General features: G+C 41.8%; 1 long non-coding RNA gene and 1 pseudogene across 1 annotated transcript in view; one reads left to right on the top strand and one right to left on the bottom strand.

Annotated features, from left to right (window-relative positions):
- Positions 1-23,594, bottom strand: part of LOC138172123 (uncharacterized) — a 1,064,577-nt gene that overhangs the window by 964,257 nt on the left and 76,726 nt on the right. The window lies entirely within an intron of this gene.
- Positions 1-23,594, top strand: part of LOC138172006 (G-protein coupled receptor 26-like) — a 52,167-nt pseudogene that overhangs the window by 28,432 nt on the left and 141 nt on the right.

Here is a 23,594-nt window from a genome sequence, read left to right as displayed (position 1 = left end):
TCTCTCTCCCTAAGCTTCTCTATAACCATGACAAACAACTTTTGCCAGCTACATACCTCTCTCCACAGCAACCTAAGTACTCTTGTCTCCTATCTCTAGGAATCTGGACTTTTTAACAAGTGAATGAATAGGTGACAACTCGCTATAGGAAATTAAAGGGAACATTATTTTCTAGCGAATGAAATGGACTTTTTATTTGGAAACTAACAACCAACAAAAATGGGCATTCTCTGCCCATCTCAGTTAATTGTGTAACTGAGCACCTGAGGTCCACTATAGAATATCTCTTGTCGAAATGTGCCCCAAACTTGACAATTATGTCCCAGAAAAATTTTTGGTGAAGTACAACACTCATTTATGTTAAAATGATTGCAAAAACCCTAAGAATGAAAGGATCATTACTTGGTAAAATGGAAAGGATTTATGGAAAACCACACACAGTCAAGATTAGCAATGGAGAAACCCTGCACACTTTCTAAATGAGATGCAGATGAAGCAAAGGTGCCTGCCATCTTCACAACTATTTGATATTGTAGTAGGAATGTAAGCCTTAATAATGACAGGAAAAAGAAATTAAGGAAATAATCAAACGCAAAGAAGAGTTATTAGATAACACTATGGTAGAGAATGAGCAACATGAAAACTAAGAAAAACAATGAATAACTTCAGAATCATATCAGCACATGAAATGACTCCACAAAATTCATAAGCAATCCTTTGTACTGCTAATAAAAACCAGGAGATAAAAACCCTTATTACATTTAAAATGAGAACAAAAACACACTAAATATATGGGTGCTAATCTCGGAAGATACATTGAAGCTTTTACTAAATACAGCTGGAAAATAATAGTGACATGAAAGGTTAACAAAAGAACTAGAATGATAAAGTTGAGTCATCTGAGTTCAGAATTATGAGGGGTCTTGGGGGCTGGTGGTGGCAACTAATCCCACTATAATATAATATACTATATGTATGTGCATATATATATATATAGAGAGAGAGAATATATGCATACGTGTATGTGCATATGTACATACACACACTACATATTCATATATGTATGCATAGATACGCACACAATGTATACAATGTACAATACAAAATACCCACTACAATATAATATTCAGTGAACATTTATTGAGCTCCTGCTCTGTTCCAGGGACTCTGTTAAGCATTGGGGAAACAAATAATGCATAAGCGCCCTGCCCTCAAAGAGCTTCCACTCTAAGCCTGTGTGACCAGGGCTCACGAGGCCTTTACTTACAGACGCCTCCAAGGAGGGTGAACCGAACAACACCTGAGGCAGCCCATTTTTCATTGGGACATTTTCAGGAGAATATAACTTCCTTGAGAGCAGAGGCTATTTCCGTTTTTGTGCTCATATCCTTAGCAGCTAATGCAGTATCTGGTAGACAGACATATTGGTAAAGCATTCATTTATTAAACATTAACCATGTACCAGGCACCATGTTCGGTGTTACTCACTAGAAATATAGGCTCTCATTCTCGTCAGAAGACAACATATACAGGGAGGCTGGAATGAGGAGCCAAGGACCCAAGATGGGGAGGCAGGGTCTTGAAGGCCTGATCTCCAACCAGGTAGAGGGCCAGCTCATCTCTCAGGCTGGGGTGGCTTTCAGTTTCATTGGGGCGGTTGGGAGGGGATGGCTCCCGTGGATGCAGCAAGGTCAGGAGACAGCTGGGATGTGGCCATAAGAGTCACTTAATAAAGGCTTTCTGAATTGAATTACCTCGTTCTACTTCTGCAGATTTCTCCTGACCCCAAGCCAACATTTGCCTCTGAAATGATTTCTGCTCCTCAAGGGCAGGCTTCTAGAACAACGTTTCCCTCTTTACCAAGTGAAAGACTTTTAATTCTTGAAAAGAGCTATTGTGTATGTTGGAAATCTTCTCCTAAGTTAAGCATCTCCAGGTGCTTCAGTCACTTCTCATTGGGCACAGATTTGATGCCTTTCACCATTTTGGTAGCTTTCTTTTGGACATTCCTCAGATGAACAATGCTGGGCATTCTTGGTCGCAGACATTTACTAGTTATGTGACTCTAGGCAAGCCACTAGTCTCCTGTCTCTCTCGGTTTCCCCATCTGTTAAAATGTGATAATAAAAACACCTTCCTCCCAGGGCTGTTGTCAGGATCAAATGAGATAATATAGACTAAGGGCTTTTCCAATCTGACAGAGGAATAGAAATGCCAGGTATCAGCTGAGCAATGCTTCTCAGAACAGACTGCAACGTACCATTTGTGTCCTATATTTAAGTGAGATCATGCACATAAAGGACTTTATCACCCTCAGCACACAAACACAAGTTATTATTGTTATTATTATCATTAATTGCAAACTGGACAGCACAGCGTACTGTGGGACTGCTATCTCTATTTCTGGAAGCTCCCGCAATCCCTTTGCTCTCTCCTGTTGAGTGTTATTGCTGTTTCTGTTCAGTCATTTTTAGTCATGTCCTATTCTTTGTGACCCAATTCAGGGTTTTCTTGGCAGATATACAGGAAAGGTCTGCCATTTTCACCTCCTCATCTTTACAGATGAGGAAACTGAGGCAAACAGGGTGAAATGATTTGCTCAGGGTCACACAGTAATTAAGTGAGATGGTACTGGAACTATCCTGACTCCAGTCCCAGTGCTCTCTCCACTAAGCCTTAAAGCCATGAGATCCCGGACAGTCCAACTGCTTTATCACCATCTTTCCATCCCCATCTTATACTTGGTGAGTTGAATTTTTGAACCCAAGCCTAAAATTTTACATTGAACCTTATTTCATTTCACCTTAGTAAACCCTGCCCAATAGTCTAGCCTGTGAAGATGGTTTGGAATCCTGAGTCTGCAATGCCATGGGTTTGCGCTCCCTCCCAGACTCATTCCATCTGCAAAGTGGATATATTTAGTGTTCAAGACCAGGCTCCACTAACCCAGTAAAATGATATTGTTGCATAAACTGATGTATCATTTCAGCCTTCCAACAATCAAATCACCAAGCAGCTAGTCAACATAATTAGCCAGAACAAAAACAAAATTCTTGTAGAGGAACCAAAAGGTCAAGACTATTAAAGGAAACAATGAAAAGGTAGGAATGGAGGGGGCTTAGTGTTGCCAGATCTTAAATTATATTTCAAAGTACTGGTTACGAAAACTCTCTGGTTTCCATTTTGGGAATGCCAATTAAAAATAGAAAATAAATCAGTGGGAAGGATGAGCTAAGTGAAATCCAGAAACAAGGCATCCACCAATTGAACATTTGAGAAAGAAACCCAAGAATGTCAGCTACTGGGCAAAGGGCGTGGACTTTTTCAACAAGACTTTCTGGGAAGACTGGACAGAAGCTGGCAGAAGACGGCTCAGGGCAGGACCCAGGGCCACCCTTGTAAATTATTTCAGTGTGAAAAAGCTGCTGAGCTCTTCGATGTAAGGAGACATCCTCAGCCACAAGCTCCTGGAAACTGTGGGGACAGCCTTGTCTCCAGGGTCAGAGCAGCTGGGGTCAAATGCCGCCTGATAATCTTCAGCTCTACATCCTTCAGCAAGCCACTGGATAGCCTTTGCCTCAGTTTCCTTATCTGGAAAAATTAGGGCCTTGGACTCGGTGGCCTCCAACGTCTCCTCTAGTTCTCAGTCAAATCAATAACTGAGGGATGAAGGGATTTGGCCAGGCCTGCAGTCAGTCTGTGTCAGAGGGGCTGCTGCAGTTTATATCTGGAGCCACATTGGGGCTGGACCCACCGCTCTGGTGTATGTGGATGCTTCTGATAATGTGGGCAAAAGTTTACACACACACACACACACACACACTCCAACCCATATATACACACACTCACACACATACTCACACTGTCACACCCACATATACCCAGTGACACACACACACTCAAACCCATATATACACACACTCACTCACATACACACACACACACTCACACACACACAATCACACACACAGACTCAAACCCATATATACACACACTTACTCACACGCACTCACACAGTCACACACACACTCACACATACTCAAACCCATATATACATACACTCACACACTAACACTCACACCCTGAAACCCATATACACACACACTCACACACACACATATGTACACACTCACACCCACACTCACCCACACACTCAAACCCATATGCACACACACTCACTCACACACACACGCACACAGTCATACACACAGTCACACACACACACACACACCCCATACATGCATATAACACACTACAAATAGAAAATGAGCCAGTGGAAAAGATTAACTAAGGAAGACCTATAAATAAGGCATTCAGCAATTGAATATTTGAGAAACACACATACATGCATATACATATGTGCAAACCACATTGTATACACACATGCATACACATGTGTACAATGCACATTGTATATACATCTGCATATGCATACATATATGCAAATACAATATACACATGGATATTACATACACATATGCAACATACATATATGTAAATACACGTGTACACATGGACATTGCATACACATACATATATGGAAATACGTATGTACACATGGACATTGTATATACATCCACACACATAAATGCATGTACACATGTACAATGCACATTGCATACACACCAAACACATGCATATATGCATACACACATGCACATTGCACAGACACCTACACAAAAGCACACACATATGTGCATATATATGCATACATATACATTTTATATACATACACACATACATATATGCATACATGTACACATGCATATTGTATCTCCATATACACACAACACATGCATATACACCTACACACATGCACACACATACATATATGCATGTGTGTATTGTGTATACACAGATGCATGTGTGTATATACATACATATTGCTATAACATACCTTACTGCAGTCCTATCACTTCTGCTGAAAGAACGGGAGGTTTGTGTACTAGGGATCTTTCTACCTTCTGCTTCTCCAGGTGAGAGGTTCAGGAGAAAGAATGGCATTTGGGGAAGACTCTACATACCAAAGGATGGACAGGGGAATTGATGATTATAGAAAAAATTCTAGTCATGATTAGAGAAAAGGGGAAGTGTGAAGAAAAGAGGGGGCACCCATCAATCACCAAACAGGGGTGCCTTAGGTGCCTGCTCTGTGCCAGGGGACACAAGGACAAAGTGAACCAGCTCCTGCTTCCAAGGATATGCATGCCAAGATCTGCCTTGGGAAGGGCAGAGGATCCCTGCCAAATGGCCTCCCGATTTCAGCACCGTGGATGCTTCCCGTGATTTGTGTTTGTTGGGGCCCAGTTGTTGCTTGGTACAGGCTGCTTTTCTTCTTTTATTTTTGTCTTCTATAAGCCTGTGGCCTATGTGCATGTGAGTGGAAAGTTGGTCTCCACTTCTTGGGCATACCGTGCACAGGACTGCACAGGCTTGCAGTGTGGGGACAATGCAACAAGAGTGAGGAGATCTCCCCAGATGGGCACAGGGCCTTCCCAGCAGGAGCTTCTGTCTCTGCCATACAGAGCTGCAAGAACATTCAAACCACTGGTTTCTTTCTTCTCTTTCAGCAGAAATGACTGCCTAGGACCCGTGACTTTGCCTATTGAACAAAATCTATTTGTAACTCATCATGTAAAAGAGTCATCCATTCATCCATTCTTTCTCTTCATGCAGATGGTCTTCCTTCATAGGCCCTTTGTAGCTTATTTGGGCATTTATAACAGCCAAAATTACGCAGTCACTCCGAGCTGTTTCTAAAAACTATCACAGTTACCGTATACACAGCTCTTTGGATTCTGCTCCTTTCATTCTTCTTTATTTCCTGCAAGTCTATCCATGTTCATCATTTCTTATGACACAGTAGTGTGCCATCAAAATCATACACCACAACTCTCTCAGTCATTTTCCAATTGATGGGCATCCTCATAATTTCCATATGTAAAATCATTCTATACATAAGTAGAAGTAGTAGTTATAGAATTATCTTACATGTGTACACATACACATACATGTATACATACATGAAAACACACATGAATACACATTTGTGTCTAATAGTAGCCATTTCTAGCATGAGGAGGGAGGGAGAAAATAAATTTACATGATAACTTCACTATATATTTAAAAGGATATAGATTTGAACATAATAGATTTGTGGTTTCATGTGCAATCATATTTTTATTATACTATATTATGAAAATGCTTATTTTATTCGATAAAATAAAATGAAGAATTACCTTTTGTTCATGGTCATGCAACTAAATGTCAGAGGTGGCATTTGAATCCAGGATTTCTCGATTCCATGGCCAACACTCCAAGCACCATGATGATACCTTAATGACAACAGGGGGATGGGAAGAGAATAAACATTTATTAAGCACCTACTATGGGCCAGATGTGCTAGAGCTTTTACAAATATCATCTCATCTAATCCTCACAACAATCCTGAGAGGCAGATCCTAATATTGTTCTCATTTTGCACTTGGGGAACTGAAGAAAACAGGGGTGAGATGACTTGCCCAGGGTCAAACATTTAGCAAGTGTCTGAGGCCAGATTTGCACTCAGCTCTACCTGACTGCAGGCCCAGAGTTCTACCTGCTGCCATGACCAGATGACTCCAATACAATTATAGCTAACACTTTAAAGGTCTACACAAATATCTCATTTTATCCTGACACCATTGCTAGGAGGTAGGTGCATTTTCCACTGAGGAATCTGAGGTAGGCATGGGTTAAGTGACTTGCCTGGGTTCACACAGTTCCTAAATGTTACAAGTAGGGTTTCAACTCAAGGCTTTAAGTCCAGTGCTTTATTGACCCTGCTGCCTGTGTCTCTGAATGATGACACCTTGGAAAGTGATCAGCCCTGATCATGGCCAAGAGATGCCAGTAGTGAATTGGAGTCTTAGAGATCTGAATTCTTCTGGAGATCTTCCTAGAGATCTTTCTTGGTCACAATTGTGGGGCCACCCCTTAACCTCCCAATGCCCCCCATACTGTTCAATCCATATGGACCAGAAAACTTGCCTCATGACATCAACGAGTAGGTAGTTTCCATATTGCTATTTCACACCCAAGTGTAAGAACCGATCCAGCCCCAGAATAAGAGCTATGGGATTTCTCCAAGATTGATGCCCATAAAAGGAGTTACCACCTGCTGATGAGAGAGAAGCCTGTTGTCCTCACTGGGCACATCCTGTGCATCCCGTCTTGCCCAAACATTTCCACAGCTGGTTCCAAGAGATTCAGTGGAGTCCTAGGGCAGGTGTATAGATTTTAGCAGGTTTTTTATCTCACTTAAAAGGTATCTAAATTATACTTTTGAAAGTACAGAATGGAAATGGCTACAACTGGAAAAGGGAAGTGTTAGATTATTTAGAAGTTTCTAAAGTCCAAAAGACTGATCACTGGACTTCAAAGAACATGTAATGGGAACAGAGTAGGGGTGGCTCTCTCCCAGGGCACAACTGCAGGGGCACAATAAGGCACAGAGTCAGGACAGCACACATGTATATAGTGCCTACTATGTCCCAGGCATGCTGTTCAGTGCAGGACAAAGCTTGACTCCTGGGGACAGGGCCTGCACCTCCAACCAGTCACAATAGCATCTGGCAGATGCATAGAAAGCCCATCAAAATTTTAAATAAACGTTATCTCCATTTTCTCTCCAAAGTTTCATAACAACCCTAGACGGTGGATAATAGAGGAAAGGCTAATGCCCATTTGAAAGAGGAGGAAACTGAGTCTCCCCAAAGTTAATGGTACATAGAGAGCCTCCAGGATAGGATCTGATCCCAGACCTCACTGAATCCAAGTTCAGGACTCTAGCATACAAAAACAACCAGACAACTTGCACTTCTCCATTAAAATGTCATTCCTTTCTTGTTTTGTACTGTGGGAAGCAATTTTAGAGGAGAGAGTATAGAACCTGGGTTTGTATCCTGACTCTGACACTCAGTACCTGGGTCAACTTGGCAAGCCCTGAACTTCCCTACACCTCAGTTGGACTGTATAAAATGTGTGTCCATTTGGACATCCCTGATGGTTGGTAATAACAGTCAGAATGTTTAGGTTTACCTTTCAGGTTTACCTCATTTGATCCTCACGACCACCCTGGGAAGTAGGTGCTGCTATTATGACCATTTTACAGATGAAGAAAGTGACACACAGGTTGAGTTGCCCAGGGGCCACAACGTTGAGGGCTTGTCTGAGGCAGGATTTGAACTCTGGTCCTCTTGATTCCCAGTCCATTGTTTTACACTTTCTTTCATCCCTAGTGTTTATCGCACTTCCAGACACATAGTAGGAACTTAATAAGTGCTTAACACAGACGGAGGACTAGACCACACCTGGTGCTGATTGATTGATGAAGCACTGTGCCGAGTACACAATCGGTACTTGCTAAACCTTAGGAGCATTACAATAGTTGCTTGATTCTGTAATTCAAAGACATAGTCTCACACAATAAAGGTGGCAGGAGTAGAACATCTTGTTTAATGACATAAACTGGGACTGTGGCATGTCAGATACCCCTCAATTCCTGAAATTGGTGTTATCCCAAAGTGGCATGAGTGGCCTCAAGAAATGGCACGTTCCCTTTCCTTGGAGGCTCTCAAGCATGGGTGCCATGACAGTTCTCTGGGGATGCTGTCCAGGTGAAGGCTTGATTAGAGAAGAGAATTCTGAGGTCTCTCCTAAGCCTGAGATTCTGTTACTTCTCTTTCTTGGGTAGATTTGACTCAGGAAAGAAGCATTTGTAGGGAAAACCCCTGGAGAGAGAAATGTAGACCACTGCTGAGGTGTTCCAGCACAGTACTCCAGAGCCAAAGTCTCCCGTGATGATCTCACAGTGGATTCATCTGCCTACTTCAAGCCAATTGGTTGCCATGACAACTGTTGGCTAAGTTTCAAATGAAGTTGAGTGTGCTGGCCCCCTTGCAGCTGTGGTTCTCATGATTTTGTGGCTATCTCTGTCAGTGAACAAGATATATTGCAGAATTACTGAATGATTTTCTGAATTAGAAGGTATCTTAGAGGCCATCCACTCAAATAAGAATTCACTTCCTTCTTCAATCCATCCATCCATCCATCCATCCATCCATCCATCCATCCATCCATCCATCCATCCCTTCATTTATTCAATCATTTAGATAACATCTATTAGACACCTATTCTGTTCTAGCCACTAGAGATATAGACCCAAATGTTATTGGACCTGCTTTCTAGGAGCTTGTATCCAATTAGGAAAAAAAATAAATCCTAGCAAAGCAAATACATACAAGATATTTACACAGCGAAAGCACAGTAATTTTTGGGCTGACTCTGGTTCTGAGAAGATCAGTTTCGATTTCATGCAGGAAATAACAATTGAGCTGATCCTTAAATTACTTAAGGGGTTCCAAGAGGTCAACACGAGGAGTGAAGGCATTCTAAGCACAAAGAATGAGCTATACAAAGGCACAAAGAGAGGAGATGTTCTGGATAGGGAAAAACACATTGACCACTTGACTTTTTTGTAAAGTGAGGATAACTCTCAGCTTGTGTGGGGGGGGGTCAAGTAAACTAATGTTTGTAAAGTAAATGGAATGATTTTAAACTTCTATATGAATATCAGTCATTGTTAAGAATGCCTGACTTGGAGTCGCGCACACAGTCTCAGAGGCTGATCTTGAATCCAGGTCTCCTGACTCAATGTCTAGCTGTCTTCTATAGCACCATTCTGACTCTCCACAACAAAGATTCTAGAGTAAGAGAGGAAAGGAGTCCCTTGGATTAAGTTTAGACTTATTCTTTTCATACTTAGATATTCAAAATTGTCTCCCCCAAGAAAATATAAGCTTTCTTAGGGCAAAGACTGTTCAAATTTTGTCTTTGCACCTCCCTACTTAACAGAGCACCTGGCACACAATTTTTATTAAATGCTCATTGCTAAATTTATTGATGGTAAGTTTCCCCAGGGACATCCACACAGGAATTTAGAAGACAGGAGGAAGATGTCCTAATTAAGAGAAAGTAGGAACAAGAGAAAGAAGAGAGGAACATAGTCAGAGGAAGAAATCATAACCGAAGACAAATACTGCAAAGAAGATACTGAGGATTGAGAAAATGTCATTGGATTTGGTGCCTAAGATATAACTGGTGACTTTGGAGGAAACACATTTGGTCAACAGTAGAGACAGGTTTGTGGCAAGGAAGTGGGCTCGTGAAATACAAGGGTTCTCTCTAGAAACTTTAAATGAAGATGGAGAAGAAATAGAAAAATAAAAGAGAAGGTATTTATGTCTTTAGCTGTTTCGCATAACAAGACTTGAACAGAATTTAGAACTCCAAGATCATAAGATTGTGGGTCTAGAATAGATGGGGACCTTAAATGTCATTGAATTCAATTCCCTCATTTTACAAATGAAGAAACCGAGGTTCCAAGGATGGAATTCCTTGCCCATGCTCTCAGAGATAGTAAGAGATGCTGGCAGCATTTGAACATAGGTCCCAGCTCCAAAATGCTGTAGTGCTTTCCAGTGAAAGACAAAGGAATTGATCAAGAAGGCCAGATCAAAGTCAACCAGCAAAGAAATCTAGAAAGGTTTTGGATTCAGGACCAGTCTCAGCTTGTGTGTCTTTCATCTGAGAACCAATCAGCTAACTGGGTAGACACCTATGCTGTCCTGGTCGGTGCCCAACCAAGAGACTGTGTGCTGAAGGAAGGAATTATTTTGGCCATCTAAATTCATGAAGCCCATCTACCTACCATGGGTATGGAGGGCTTGTAGTATATAATGAACCCAAGAGTGTCAATACAAAAGTCCTCTTTTGTCTTTTAAAGTAATTCAAATGGAGTGACAAGATCTTTTCCTAGGATGCCAACATTCCCAGAGTGACACAAGTGATCTGGAAATGGTCAGGCCTCTTTCCACAAATGCATGTGTTACTTACTGTAGGCTTCCATTGTGGTCCATCTTGTATCATAACCTCGAACTATTCAGCCTGGGACTACCACCTCTTGGTCCTATCATTATAACAGCCATTTTCTCTAGCTCTTCCTACCACACAGTCTTTTTAAGGTTGAAAGCATATTCATTCCCAATGCAATTACATCCACAGACGGATCCCTTGTGCTGCTGTTGACCCATGTTTGATGTCTGGACTCCATGTGACTGTCCACTCAGCTATTTTAGCCCTACATGAAATAATCACCAATGCTAGTTCTGTTGAGAAATTTCTTTTTTTTTAATTTTATGTTTATTTTTAGTTTACAACATTAATTTCCACAAGATTTTCAGTTAAAAATTTTCTCCCTGTCTTTCCCCTACCCAGCACCCCAAAATAGCGATCTCGCTGAATACCCCCTCCCTCAATCACCTCTCTAATATATCCTCCCCTATACCCCCTCCAACTTTCTGGTAGGGCAAGATGTATCTCCATACCCCTGTGCCTGTATATCTCATTTCCTAGATGCATGTAAATACACACACACACACACACACACACATACAAATATATAAATATATATATATATATATATGATTTTTTAAAAATATTTGATTCTAAAGCTTTGAATTCCAAATTCTTTCCTTTCTTCCCTTGTCACACACCCTTAGTGGGAAGATAAGCAATTCAAGGTTGTACATGTGTAGTTATGGAAAACATTTCCATGGTGGATATACTGTGAAAGACTGAATATATTTCCCTCTATCCTATCTTGCCCATCACTTGTTCTATTTTCTACTTTAACCCTGTCCCTTTTCAAAAGTGTGTGCTTCTAACTACCCTCTCCCACAATCTGCCCCCCACTTCTATCATCCACCCTCTTGTCCCCTTCCCCCCTACTTTCCTGTAGAGTAAGATACACAATTGAGTGTGTATATTATTCCCTCCTTAAGCCAAATTCAATGAGAGTAAGGTTGACCCACTCCCTTTTGCCTTCCAATTCTTCTCTCCATTGTAACGGTTTTTCCCTTGCCTCTTTTATATGAGATAATTTACCCTATTCTGCCTCTCCCTATCTCCTCTAATTATATGCTTCTCTCTCCTCTTAATTTTATTTTTAAAATGTCTTCCATTCCTATTTAATTGATCCTGTGCCCTCTATCTATGTATACCTGTACACATATATTCACACACTCAAATGTGTATTCATATGTACATATACCCTCCTACATAGACATATATGTGTATGTATGTATGTATATATATATGTATATTTCTTTCAACTATCCTGAAATTGAGAAAAGTTTCATAAGTTACAATTATCATTTTTCCATGAAGGAAGGTAAATCATTCAACTTTGATAAGTTCCTTATGATTTTTTTTTCCATTTTTACCTTCTCATGCTTCTCTTGCTTCTTGTACTTGAATGTCAAATTTTTTATTCAACTGTGCTGTTTTCATAAAGAATGCTTGAAAGTCCTCTATTTGATTGAATGACCATATTTTCCCCTGAAACATTATACTGAGTTTTGCTGGGTAGGGGATTCCTGGTTTTAATCCCAGCTCCTTTGACCTCTGGAATATCATATTCCAAGCCTTTCAATCCCTAAGGGTAGAAGCTGCCAGATCCTGAGTTATCCTGATTGTTTTTCCACAATATTCAAATTGTTTCTTCTTGGCTGGTTGTAATATTTTCTCCTTGATATGAGAACTCTGGAACCTGGCTATAATGTTGCTAGGAGTTTTCTCTTTGGGATCTTTTTCAAGAGGTGATTGGAGAATTCTTTCAATTTCTATTTTGCCCTCTGATTCTAAAATATCAGAGCAAATTTCCTTGAGAATTTTTTGAAGGATGACTTTTAAGCTCTTTTTTTGTCATGGCTTTTAGGTAGTCCAATAGTTTTTAAATTCTCTCTGCTGGATCTATGTTCCAGGTCAGTGGTTTTTCCAATGAGATACTTCACATTGCCTTCTATTCTTTCATTTGTTTGGATCTGTTTAATTGTATCTTAGTTTCCCATAAAGTCATCAGCTTCCATTTGCTCCAATCTAATTCTGAAGGAATGATTCTCTTCAGTGAGCTTTTGAAATTCTTTTTTCCATCTGGCAAATTCAGCTTTTTAAGGAATTCTCCTCATTGGCTTTTTGGGCCTCTTTTGCCATTTGATTTAGTGTAATTTTTTTTTACTTTTTTTTGGAGGGCAATTAGGGCTAAGTTACTTGCCAAAGGTTACACGGTTGGTAAAGTGTTAAGTGTCTAATGGCAGATTTGAACTCAGGTCCTCCTGACTCTAGGGCTGGTGCTCTATTCACTGTGCCACCTAGTCACCCCTATGAGTTAATCCATTTTTAAGGTGTTATTTTCTTCAATCATGTTGTTGACTCTCTCTTCATGATTTTCTTGCATCCTTATCATTTCTCTTCCCAATTTTTCATCCCCTTTTCTTACCTGATTTTCAAAATTCTTCTTGAGCTCCTCCATGGCCTGTAATCAATTCATATTTTTCTTGGAAGCTTTTGGTGCAGGAGTTCTGACTTCATTGTCTTGCTCCCATTCCATGCTTTGATCCCTTTTGTCCCCCAAAAAGGAATCTAAGGTTTGATCGCTGTGCTTGCTTTGCTTCCTTTGCTTGCTCATGTTGCCACTCAATTCCTTGACTTTAGAATTCTTTGCCATAGTAGAAATCTGCTTCCAGAGAGGAGAGCTTTGTCCCAAGTTGCTGGGGTTTTTGCAGCTGTTTGAGCTATTAGTTTAGCGCCCTCTCTGCAGACACCACAAGCTCTGGCTCACTGGTCACATACCCTGGGACCTCAACCCAAGACATCAATCCAGATCTATGAAGGTTAAAGCAAGAGTGATTACCATCTGAATGATCACTCCCCCCCCCCCAATCTGTTGGCCAGGAATGCTGAAGAAGCCAGGTGGAGGTGGCTGCACAGCCATGGCATCTCCTGTTTCTTCTTGCTCTGGGTACAGCGGCCAGACTGCACTTCATCCCCTCCAATTCCAACAAAGTTCCACACTTACCTCTCACTTTGTCTTTTGCATTTATAGGTTGATAATTCTGGAAACTGCCACAGCTGCTGGTGATCCACTTTCCTGAAGTCCATTCCAGCCACTGCTGGTCAGGCCACCCTGGGGCTAAAACCGTGGGTTCAGGTGTGGCTGGGCTCTTCTCCTCATGTGCTGTGATGGCCCCTTCCTGTCTGCCTGCCAGAATGTTTTCAGTGGGACACTTGTTTGTCTCTGTGACTTTGTGGGTTCAGCAGCTCTACAATTTGCTTAGAGTCATATTTTGTAGGTATTGGAGGTGGTTATGGGGGGAGCAGAGGGAGTTTTCCTGCTTCTATGCCACCATCTTGGCTTTGCCGCCCATGTTGAGAAATTTCTAACCAGCAGAAAGTCAAAGGCATCACTTTCCTGGCCTTGACCACTGCATATCCAAAACCAAAACCTCATCTAACGAACTCACAGAACGGATGTAATTCTTGGCCTCTGGTCTCCATTGTTTTTGGAGACTCCAACTACTTAAGTTCTATGATACTTTACTGTGATGTTCATGGGAGTTGAAGACTTTCCTTGACCATTGATAGGCCTCAGCTGCAGCCCAAAAGGAGAAGCTGGATTAGGGGAGGCTTGTTTTTCAGGAAGGCCCACACCTTTTGTTACTTTGCAGTTAGGCAGCAGGTCACAAGTGTTGTGATGTCCTCTGGCTCTGAAGAAGGGTATATATTATCTTAGGTGAGGTTTTACTTTGGGGACTCATTGGAAGAGTGTTCATGTGATTTGGCCAGATAAGACTCTGGGTAGTCATTAAGGAACCCACCCCCTGCCCCAGCCCCGCTTTGAAAACCCAGATGTTGGTGTTTCTCTCTCTGATAACTATATAGCTTTGATCAGACAACTAGAAGCCCTGTCTATTTATTTGTGTAATTTTTTTCTCTCTGTATTTTTCAGCTTGTAATTTCTGTTTATATTTTCTCTGAAGTTTAGGATGCTGACTTTTTCTCCTGAACTAAGTAAAATATGTGTGTGTGTATTTAAAGATTGTTGACCCCTTAAACAGTTAGCTTTTCTAGTAAATCAGATCTAAGAACCTGTGCTAGCAGCCATGCTGAATATGACAGTGTGGTTGCCACTATACTAGTTTACATAGGACCAGAAAGCTAGTAGGGGAACAGGCTTCTGAGGCCATCTCCCTCAACTCTTTCATGTAAAAATAAATTAATTTATTCAGTTTTAATTTTCAACATTGATTTGCATTAGATTTGGAGTTCCAATTTTTCTCCCTTCCTTCTCCTCCCCCTACTCCAGGATGGTGTGCAATCTGATTTAGAACCCCTTCATTTTTACACATAAGGAAACTGAGGCACTGAGAGAAAATAAATTACCTGCCCCAAGAGTCACCCTGGTAGTAAGTGACAAAGATGTGAGCCTAGGCCCCCTGATTCCAGAAACAGTGCTACTGCCACTATATTATATAGATGAAATTTGAAAAGAAAGCATGGCAATGTCTTATAAAAAAGACTGTGAAGGTCTCCCCCCAAAAACTGTTTTCTACTTTTTTCACCCTTTCAAGAAAAACATAGAATTCAGATGATGAAATATTGCCTTATGAAGCATCCTCTTGACTCATTCTGCACACCCAAACTTTTCAACTGGCCAATGTAAAAATAACAAATAACAAATAAATCTCTTTCACACTAACCAATGTATCAAACAAGTTGGACTTGGGGGATGCTGTGTTCTTCAGTTAAAGCCTCCCAACTCTGCATAGATAGGAGAAGGCGCCTTCTCATTTTTCTTCTTGGGGCCTAGCTTGATTATCATAATTTTTCAGCTTTTTTCCATGTATGTGTTTGATGTCGTTGGGTACCCGGTTTTCCTGGCTCATTTTGCCTACATTCTGCATCAGTTCACATAAGGCTTTGTCATCTTCACCATTTCTGCCAGAGCACTAAAACCCATGATGTCCATGGCCTGTAGTCTGTTGAGTTGCCCTGATTGGTGAGTATCCTTTTTCTCCAATTCATTCTTTGCTATCTTTAAACATCTGCTTCTTAATCAGTGAGCATGTGTGAAGCCTTTCTCTTTGCCGATGATGTTCATGGTACCAGAGGGATATTCGAAGAAGCCCAGGAAGACCTTTGCATCACTAGATAGCTTCTCTGATCAAGATGTATACAAAGTTATAGACCTGAATGACAGTGAGGAGGAAGCTCCCTGGTTCATACCCCGGGACTTTGCTAAGTCTCTAACCTCTCGTCTCTGAGTCTCTAGGAAAATTAACCTTTCTGCACCTCACCATTTTTTGGGGGGAGGGGGAGAGTGTTGCCCTCTTGTGGTTTCATTGGAATAAGGAACACTGAATGAGCCAAACCCTCTGCCAACACCAATCAGCTTTTGTCCTGAAATCTCTCATCTTAGAGACTTGCCTGGGAAATTGAGAGACTTGGGGGTCTTAGACTGGATGATATACCCGGGTATGGCAAAAGGATTTGGAGCCTGCCTCTGAAGCTGGCACTATTTCCATTAGGTCACAACATCTTTGTCTTGAGTCCAGAAGGCAAGATCCTGGAGCCCCATAACTGTGCCCCTTGTCACTCCACCCATATCTTGAAGCTTTCTCATCAGTAAAAATAAAGTGATTGGGCTTCATGATTCTGAAGATGATGGCCCACTCTGATGGTTCAAGAGTACTACAGTGATCAATTGGGAAGGTGCTCCTGTGACTTCAGGACCAATTTGGATACCAAATGGAGAGGAAAACAAGTAGAGAATGAAGAATAATATAGAATTTGGGGATAAACACAATTACCTTCACAAATTATGAGAAATTATGGAAAGCAAAAAGATAGGAATGAAGGAGGGAGGGAGGGAAGGAAAGAAAGAAGGAAGGAAGGAAGGAAGGAAGGAAGGAAGGAAGGAAGGAAGGAAGGAAGGAAGGAAGGAAGGAAGGAAGGAAGGAAGGAAAACTCTCAAGTTTAGTGTGACATAATCTTTTATTTAAAACACAAAATTAATCTAAAAGTAAAAATAAGAAAAAAATCCTAATTTTATTAGCAAAATTTACTAGATTAATAAGACTTAGTATTCCGTATAAAAATTTAGCATTAAATATTAAAAATGCAATTAATAAGATACTAGATTAATAAAGTCTAATATTAAATATAAAAAATTAATTGGGTACAATACATCAGTTCAAGCCTTTACAAAAGAAAAAAAATATAGGAAGTTAGTGCCCTTTACAAGGCGGTCCAGAGCTCTGGTCATTGACTAGAGAGAGGCTCAGCCCCACTGAAAATCACAGCTAAGTGTCTTTGGCAGAAAGGGCCTTCCTTCTACCACAGGCTCCTTGATCCAGAGATTGAAGGGGCCTCAGAGAATCTCAAGTTCAGTGATTTCAATTTACATATGAGGAATCACAAGTAAGCAAAATGATAGGCTTTAACTGACACAGGGAAGAAGGGCCAGAAGCAGGATTTGAATTCAGGTCCTTTGATCTGTGAGCCTATGCTCTTCCCACTTCCCAGGCTCCCTCCAGACTGGCCTTTTTCCCTCCTTGGGCACAAACCCATCGATGCCCCACTGGCATGGGACAGAAACCAGCTGCTGCAGCTGACACAGGGCAAAGACGAGATGCCAGGTTTCTGGGGCCTCACCTCACTCCCACCACAGACTTCACTCGTCTGCTTTCTTCTTCAGGGCCACCGTTAGCCAGCCTCATGCTGTCCTCCTCTGTAGGTGGGGGCTGCCCACAGGGAAGGCTGCATGAGTTCGGACAGAGTGTCTCCACAGCGGGTAGACTTCAGGGTGGAGGTCAAGGAGAAAGTCCTGGGCTAGGGGGCTCAGAGTTAGAATATCACAAGGCTTCAATTCCAGGTTAGGCCACAGATTGGTGACTGTCCCCAACCACCACTATAGTGCTCGCTGTGACTGACTGTGCACAAAGAGGTCTCTTTACCTCTTAGGTCTCTGTTTCTCAATACCCAAAAATAGGGGTATACTAAGGATGCAGAAATGGGTACCCCCCACCCCACAGAGTGGGAGAAAGTCCAAAGGGAGCTTTTCTAGAGGCAGGGCTGGGAGGCCACTGATGTGTAATCTTATTGTAGTGAGGAATTCTCAATGAGGGGGTCGCTCCACTCTTTGTTCTGAGATGCCTAGCCCTCTAACGTCTCCTGGACCTGGTGGTTACGGGAGACTTATCTGGACTGGCAAAATATTGGCAGGACTTGAACCCAGATCTTCCTGATTCTAAGACCCGTAGCTGTCAATCATAGGGCTTTTTTGTAATACTCAAAGTCCTGTTAAAGTGAGGGATATTATCACGTACATGCTCCTTTCTTATTGTCAAGGTGTGTATGTGTGTGTGTCTGTGTGTGCCTGTATGTGTGCACATGTGTGTGTCTGTGTGTGTATGTGTCTGCGTGTGTGTGCCTGTGCGTGTGTCTGTGTGTCTGTGTGTGCATGTGTGTGTTTCTGTGTGTGCACGTGTGTGTCTATGCCTGTGTGGGTGTGTCTGTGCGTGTGCATGTGTAATAGGTCCATAAGGTCATGAGGCCAGTTTGATTTTAAACTTAAAGAAAATAATTAGGTTTCCAAAGTTCTTAGCACAGTCTCAGGAACTTAGACTGTTCACTAAGTGTTTTTAGGGGTGGGGAATTTGAGGCCTTGAGGCCACATGTGGCCTTCTAGGTCCTTGGGTACAGCCTTTTGACTGACTTCAAGTTTTACAGAATAAAATTTTTTATTAAGGGGATTTGATCTGTGAAGTTTGGATTCAGTCAAAGAGTTGCACTTGAGGACCTATAGGGCCTCAAGGCCTTTGGTTCCCCACCCCTGACTTAGAGCATTTATTTTGAAGTTTTCTGCCTCATCTGATTAAGTTGTCCTTTTATGAGGTTTTTGAGGATACTTTTTATATCTGTGTTCCTATTTAAGAGAATGAAAAAATGAGATGTCAAATATATTTCTTTTTTCATTTATGAAATGATTTGTTTTACAAAGTTATGCATTTGAATAGCTTACACAAAATGTAAATGAAAAACAGTCGGAAATTAAGGACAAGGAGGAGAAAGGAGAGAAGAAGAAGGGGAAGGAGGAGAAGGAAATTCTAGTTTTTAAATTAAAAATAGCAGGAGAAGGGGAGAGGATTTGGGGATTCATTATGTATACAATGTTGCATAATTACACAATTAACACATTCTTCACATTTTTGGATTTGATGCTAACATGAAAAAGTGGTACATGGTTCACCATGGGTAGTAGGGACCCTAGAAGAAGAACTCATACCAAGCAAAATGCCATTTCAATTTTTGACATATATTTAGTCTGGGAGATAAAAGGAATGTCATAGCAACGTGTACCTGGGACTGGAATCAAGCAAGCAATTTTGGTGAAGCATTTCACAAGCGGACAACTCCTTTGGGTCCAGTCAAAGGGGGAGTGAGAAATGTCAAGGGAGCAAGACAAGTAAATACTTTTAAGAGGTAGTGAGCTCCCCATAGCTGAAGGTCTTCAAAAGGAGAGGAGATGAGTACTCAGCAGGAAAGCTGTTGACTGAGCTTCTGTTTCTTAAATAGAGATCCCCTTTAATTGGTTAAAATACAGTTGACATTACAGCATCTTTTCAGAAAGATTGATTACATAGAGGAAGATAACTAGCATTATAATTAAAGACTTACAAGAGTTTTCTGTTCACCTGTTTGGTTTGGGGAACTACTCAGAGTGATCCTTTGCAATTTCAAACAAAATGAATTCATTTGAAACATGGTAATTAAATGAGTGTTGAATTGAGCTGGACTAATCTTTAGCTTGGAGGGGCCTTTGTGAAGGGAGAGATACAATGGAAGGCTTTTGTTATATATTTTGGCCAGTGTCCTAACTCTGTAAAGATTCCTCTCCTGTAATTCAGGCCGAGCAGGTCACTTTGACAGCCAGCAAATGAGTCCCTTCAGCCCCAGTGCATGGAGCCAAGGCTGTCCGCTGCATGGATGGCTTCCCCGTCACGTTTACGGCAGATGTGAGAAACGGGCTGGAAATTAGAAAATGCTAAAATTAATATTTATTGACTTGATGTTTCATTATCATTAGAAATTAGTTTGTTCTTGGGTAAACAGTTTATAGCAAGTTATAAATATGTTCCGTTGACCTATTAACTGGCCCAATATATTATGAAGTTATTGACAGCAGCTATAAAATTTACTAACAGCCATTAGACCTTGTAACACACTTGATATGCCTGTGTCTCTGCACCACCAAGAAACGAGGTGATTTTTTTTAAAGATAATATGCTACTGATATTAAATTCCTCCAAGATTTTAATATATTGTCTAAGTTTATGGGTCATAAAATAAACCTAGAGCTTACAAAAAATTTACATGGGGATATTATTTAAGAAAAAGGACATGTAAATTTTAGTACAGTAGGAATGGTGATATAAAACCCTGAAACATATAAAAAGTAACCCAAACTGCATTAAAACACCATCAAGGGTCTTGTAGCAACCCACAATATGAAGAGATAGAATTCCTAGGTACAAGCCAGGGAAGTGACTGGGACAATTCCCCAGCATGAGAAGAGGCCCTGAGCTGAGGAGAGGGCTCTGGGTTGGGAATCCTGAGAACTGGGCTAGCAGCAAAGGCTTGGCCACTGCTAGCTGTGTGACCTGGGAGAAGGCCCTTACCTCCACTGGGCACTGGGCATCTGCAAAATGAGACAGATGATTTCTAAGGTTCCTTCTAGCACCCAATCCTGGCAGCCAAAAGCAAGTCAAATATTAGAGGGTGAAAAGACACCATCCAAAGGAACTGTCCTATGTAGATTTACAGAGACTAAGGGGCCAGGGCTGACCTCAGCCAGATAACGTGCTGCTCACCAGCCATCAGTGGATCCCTCTGGGCAGGTAGCACTTATAGTCAAGTGTAGACAACACAGTTGCCATCTTTCCCCTCAATATACACACACTGCTTTCTCAAACAGAATATTCTGATGTCCAAGGTAAAGAGACCTTGCCATTTTCATTCGTACTGGCATGTTGAAACCGAGAAAGACAAGACAAGGAGGTGACATGGTAGTGTATGCCATGTATGGGGAAGAGCCAAGGCGTGGAGATGGGAGATGGAGATTCTTCTAGTTTGGTTTACTTGGTAGAGTTCCGTGAGTAGACTGCTGATGATCTGTCTACACTATTGTACCTTGTTTGAAAGAGTTACTACTTAGGTCTTTGCTGCCCTTGTTGGGGTGATAGAACAAAAACATCTCTTCTTGTGAATGTTGTACAGATGGGTTGTGCCAGCTGGCCTCACGGGTCTCTTTAAAGGCTGAATTTCAGGGAGTTTGGAGTCTAGTTAAGAGCATAAGTGGACACTTTGGTCTGTGCCCCGAATAGGCACAAGAAGGTTTCTTAACCTGTGTCTGGGTTCCCATAGAATTGATTACCTTTGTTATCCCATGGGTTTTGTTTTCAGGATTTAAAACCATTATTAGGGGGCATCCACAAGCTTCACCAGGAAGCCAGAGAGGTCCAGGACCCCACAGAGATGAATAATCTCCACTTTAGAATGTTTCTGTTACTATTTGACTCCACCAGCTGAGATGAATCCTAGTCTGGGATGACTCCAGGTATCTCATGGAGGGTCACAAAATCCTCTACACATTTCTAAAGTAAGACCCATCCTTATTCACCTTGATTGGTTAGCTTCTGGGCGGATGTCCCAGGTGATGCCCACACCAGTTTGGGCCCAAGGCTCCAGAAAGTCTCCAACCACCTGCTGTCAAAGACTCCTCGAAGTTTTCTTCCTAACTCAGCCAAAGTCACGGTTTGGGCTGTGGTTTCTTTGGGGCTTGTCACTTTTTCTGAAATGTTCAGCTTCCCCTTGACCTTGAACTTGACTTTTAAGGTGACTAGGAGGGAACCTTCAATGGGGGAGCTTCCCCATTGGTTCTGAGTCCTCATGCCCCTTGGCTCTGAGGCATACCTGCTCCCCATTCCTTTAAGACTGTACCCTCACTTCGAGAATGCCAATCACTTCCTTTGTCTCGAAGGTCATAACCTTTCCCTTGTCTGGGAACTATATTCTATCTGTGAAAAGGAAACCTATTAAAATGTAAAGCTAAAACTTGTGTAACGTACACTTTCCTAGGCAGAGTACCAGAGAGAAGGGGATGGGAACAAAGCAGGATCTCTGATGTAAGGCAAATGCACTGACTCTGGACTCAGAAGACCTAGGGCCAAGACCCACCTGTGAAGTCCACTCACCATATTTCTACCTAAACCATATTTAACCCAGGCTACTGAAATGGTTGTCTGGCCCCCCTCCCTCAAATCTCATCCCACTCAAATCCATCCACCCTTCACTCTGTTACCAACATGATTTTCCTAAAGCATAGGTCTGCCCCCCCACACCCTTACTCAAGAAACTCCAGGCCCCCAATTACCTGGGTTCAAATATGAAATTCCATGAAGCCTTTAAAGATGTTGACCACCTGTGCTTTCCCGCCTTTTCCAAACATATATTCTCCTCTTCCATGCACCTTTCCAATCCGGTGAAAGTGGCTTTCTTGCTGTTTTCTTACCTATAGCTCTCCATCTCCCAACCCCAGGAATTTGTACTGGCTGACCCCTAGGTAGAATATTCTTCCACTTCACTTCTTAATATTAACTCCCTCATTTCCTTCAAGATTCAGCTCAAATGCCACCTGTGGCAGACAGCTGACATATCCTAACTGGCCCCTTCCCCCAAAATGACCTTTTCTCTACTCCCTCTATTGTATGTGTTCCTAGCTATTTGCTCAATGTCTCTCCCATTAAAGTGTGATCTCCTTCATAGTGGGGACCATATGTTTTCCTTTCTCTGCATCTCCAGCAATTATCATAGTGACTGATATATAGTTAGTGAGCAATACATGCTTTTTGAGTGATAAGCTAATCTTCTCTGGATTCCATTTCCTCATTTATAAATTGAGGAGGTAGGGCAAGATTATCTCTGAGGCTCCTTCCCACATTAAATTGAAGATTTTCTTGTGAGGGGGAGGGAAGCATTTGGTTGCCCACCCTCACCTGCAGTTATATTAACTGAGTTTGGGAGAATGGAATCAAATCTCTTTACAACCCTCTTTAACCTTTGTTTCTCTGCTTACTCCAACTTGGTTCTCTCCTTTGGATGTGGTGATTAGGGAAGAGTCTGGTGCAGAGGGCAAGCCCAGCCTCATATCTGGTGACTCCAGGACACAGGCTGATCCCCGGGGATGGGGCAGGGGAGGCTCTGTGAGACAGGGGTTCCATGGCAATTCCAAGCCTTATTCCCTTCTACTTATCCTCCACTGGACGCCTGATTAGTAAAATGCGTGTGAGCACCCCTTAGAAGCGACTCTCGTGGAGGGCCTGGTCATAGTCTGGTTTTGTTTTTCTGTCTTTTCTTCCTTTACAGTGTCTGGACCGTGCCTGGTACCAAGTAATGGTTGCAGAGATCTGTATTGATGAAGCTGTCATACATATATCTCAGAATAGTAGATGATGAAGAAACACTCACCGTCACTTGCCAAGACCCAGGTTTTAGAGGTGGGTGGGAGAGGATTCTGCTTGAGGACTTGCATGGAGTATCGTTCCCAAGCAAGCTGCCCCCAGTCCTCACCAAGCTGCCCCCAGTCCTCACCAAGC

The sequence above is a fragment of the Petaurus breviceps genome, unplaced genomic scaffold (genome assembly GCF_028583685.1).
Source record: "Petaurus breviceps papuanus isolate PSGF00001 unplaced genomic scaffold, PetGlider_PUasm1.0 490, whole genome shotgun sequence".
In the NCBI taxonomy this organism is placed as follows: domain Eukaryota; kingdom Metazoa; phylum Chordata; class Mammalia; order Diprotodontia; family Petauridae; genus Petaurus; species Petaurus breviceps.
The sequence above is the reverse complement of the archived record's forward strand: the minus strand, read 5'-3'. Positions and strand labels throughout refer to the sequence as shown.